This window comes from Manacus candei, unplaced genomic scaffold, assembly GCF_025592945.1.
Source record: "Manacus candei isolate 608988 ecotype Guabito, Panama unplaced genomic scaffold, ASM2559294v1 h1tg000043l, whole genome shotgun sequence".
NCBI classification, from domain to species: domain Eukaryota; kingdom Metazoa; phylum Chordata; class Aves; order Passeriformes; family Pipridae; genus Manacus; species Manacus candei.
The window spans coordinates 17,845,453-17,849,057 of record NW_026138091.1 but is presented as its reverse complement, the minus strand read 5'-3'; positions in this window follow the sequence as shown (position 1 = coordinate 17,849,057).

Here is a 3,605-nt window from a genome sequence, read left to right as displayed (position 1 = left end):
TTCTGAGTTGTTCTCTATGTTTAACTAGCCTGTTAAATAATGTGGGTTTCCATCAATTTTAATGTAGAACAACAGTAAACACACCTGACACTGTAAAACTGTTTTTCTTAAATCTTTCAGATTTTCATGTATAGGAGAACATGTCAAAATTCTATATGTTTTTTTCATCAGTGTAAACCCCCGTGTTCTAATGAATTTGAAATTCTATTTCATAACATTAAGCCGTTGAGGAAAACAAGTTGCATAAGTCCTGGAATTTTTACAGAAATCCAGTTTTGTTGGTGTATATGCCACTGTTGGCTTTGCTGCCATCCAGAATAATATCAAAATAATTTTGAAGTTACTTGGCAGGGGCTTAAGAGAAACAAAATTTGGCTGCATTAATAGTTTCCCTGGACTACTTTTGTTTTGGCTTTTAATGCCAATGAATATTTTATCTTTCATCAAATTAAAAAGTTCAAATTTCCTTTACAAAATTAAATGGAGAGGAAATAAGACTAAAGGCAGCTCTCTTTTAGCCCTTGTATCTTTTAAATTTGTGCCTTTTTTAGCAATGCAAATTGAGTAAATATATTATGATTCTTTTAACCTCTTAAAGTTGTACCTACAACAAATGTTTTAAACAATGGATTTTAAAGCAATAAAACGGTAGGATTATTTTTGTATCTTCTTAAATAATTTGATTCTTACTCTTATTCTCTAACTCATGTCCTCACAGCTCTATGGTATCACATTTAATAAGACTTCTGTCAAGTATATGAAAGTTGTACTGGAGTGGCCACACAAATGTGGTCTCCTTGCTCTTGTCCCTTGTCATGGTCTGTTGACTTACTGCAGGATTTGGTCATGCCATCTCTGCCTTTGGTGGGCAACTTACAGTGTCCTGCTGTCGAGGGGAACTTTCTTAATGTTAAACAGTGAGACTTTCTGACAATCTATCTGCATTTCATTTGAGTTGCCAAGCACAAAGATTACTGTTCTGGCCTCTCTGGTCTCCCATAGTTGATGGTAGCAAGTAGTCTGTTGCAAAGATGAAGGGCATTTTGTACCTGTGTGTGACAAAGCTCCAGGATGCGTGTTTTCCTACACAAGATGATGGGAACATTTGCAGCATCTTGGAGACTTGTTGAGAACAGAGCAGTGACGGAAGAGAAAGGTAGTGGGGGGATGTCTACCTCAAAAAGAAGAGCTGTGAGAAAAAAGAGGGGAGGACACAAGAAGATTGTTAACTTAATTTTCACCAAGGAACACCCAGTTAGGATTCAAGCCACTTGAAGCTGACTTCATTGTAAACCACAGCTCTTAATTGTTGTACTAGTGGTGCTTTATATGGATTAACAAGAGTCTTAAAAAAGAAGCTGAAGAGAGGTCTCTGCCCTCTGGACCTTTCCTAGTTTTCATGATCCAACTTTTTTTTTTTTTAATGTTTCCTCTGGAAACAGCAGACCCTTTTACAGCCTCAGTTTCCTGAGTACTAGTTTGGAAAAAGCTTCATTTTGCTCGGCATGTTTTGCTTTCCAGATGTCTTACTGTGGCACTTAGTTTCCTCAAACATTAATGTGACTACTAAATGCTTGATGTGTATGTAATGTCTCCTAAACTGTTTGGATTTTCTGCAGTCTGAGAGTTTTTCAAGAATATGTGTATTAATAAAATAAGAGGCCAGGTGGATAATTTCAGAAGGGGAAATAATATTCCAAGTCAACGCTACAACTAAATGTTGACTGACTTGCCTGTGTAAGGGTGGGAAGGGCTGCTGTACTTCAGTAACTGACTTGGGACATGGCTAAGGTGGATACTAAGCAAGGGACTTTTTCTTGATGAAATCCTCTTCAGTTTTATGGCTGTAAGGCCATAACCTAGCCTTAATACAAGGGGCCTGGCAAAGAAAATTGAAGAAACCTGTAAGGCTGGATGGGGACTTTGAGGCTGAAACAGGAAGGTGCAAGAACAGCTCTTGACTTGTTCAGTGATATCACGAGGTGTCAGTGGCTCCTGATGCTGTACAAGGGATGCAAGGGACCCTGCTTCTCACACTCTAAGCAATGTGCCAAGAAGACACAAACACCTGAGCTCAGCTACATCCTGCTTCTGCCTCCCTGGGAGTGAAAAAATAAAGAATGGCAAGAGAGCATGTGCTCTACTGGAGATGTTTCATTACATTTCTGCTAACCTAGCTTTAAGCCACTTTTAGTTCCTCCTTGCTGCCTCTGTAGTTAGCCCTTTCACTCTTACAAACAAGTTCTAAAACATCCTTCATAGACTTAGGTTAAAACAGGTTCCTCAAATATCTCTTCCTATGTATCTCTTCCTAGTATCCATCTAGGTAGGTTGGCTCATCTGCCATCCAAATCTTCTTTGCTGAAAATTAACAATTAGTTTTTCGCAAGTTAAAAGTTGATGACTCTACTTAGATATCTTTTACATTCTTCCTGGCCCTATCTTTTCCTTTCTAGAACACACAACCCAATTGCTTTAATCTTGCATTTAAGTTGCTTTAATCTGTAAATCTGTAATCACCCATTCCCTCGGAAAGGTCTGTTCCTTTTTTAGGGTGTTGTCCACAGCAGGATATAGCTACATGGTCATGAAAAAAGGCACTCCCAGCTGAGGAGGAATCATGTCTCCTCTTTGAGCTTGATGGATGGCAGTGGAAGAGAGTGCTGTCTCCTGTGGAATGTAGTCTGCAAATGTTTTTTCCTACCAAATGCTACAGCAGTCTTCTTTGACTAATTGTCTTTCTCAACCTTGAATATTTCAGCATTGTTTTTATCAGTACAGCCTCCTGTTCCCAGATCTTGTCAGCTGAATCATCCCATTGGAGAACTTGCTGGATAATGTCTTGATTTATGGCTTTTATATCTTAGTCCTCATAGGTGCCTTGAAAGCACCTAACCCATCGTAGATAACTGCACCTTGTGATAAGTTTTGTAGTGTATTAGTAAATAAAATTAATATCCTCTGTTTGTTATCCTTTGAAGTATGTAGATTTGAAAACTTTGTCTCAGGGCATTAAAATATATGTGGACAGAGGAGATCAGTATAGAGCACTGTAATAGTCCAGCTACATTGTCTACTATGTAAAATGCACAGAAATCACTCTATCCTGTGGGAAATTTCTGATCCCTGGAGATAGCCCAAAGCAGCTAATTAATTCTGTTCCTCTTGTTGATCTTGCACTACAGTGCAAGAGGCTTAGAGTGTTTCTTAGCATTGCATTTATGGGACAGTCAGCAAACGGGAAAAAAAAACCAAAACACTGAACTCAACTAATGTTTGAAGGTTATTTAAGTGGTTGAAATTGTATTATCCCAAATAGGATCTTAGCAGAGTGTATGTTACTGTTCTGTCTTGACTTAGTGCTGTTTAGTCCTGGGCAAGCAGGGCTTTTTGATCAGGTTACTTGCAGTTGTACTGCCATAAAATCATTGATCAATGATATGCCTGCCCCGAAGCACTAATCTTTCTTACTGTACATGGTTTGCTTGTTTTCCTGAGAGGGCGTGTCGTCAGGGATCATAAAACTTCCACAGGAGGTGCTCGAGCATTGGGTAATTCCAAAAGTTTGATTCTACCTAGATTTCTTGCATAGAAATCCCTGAAAT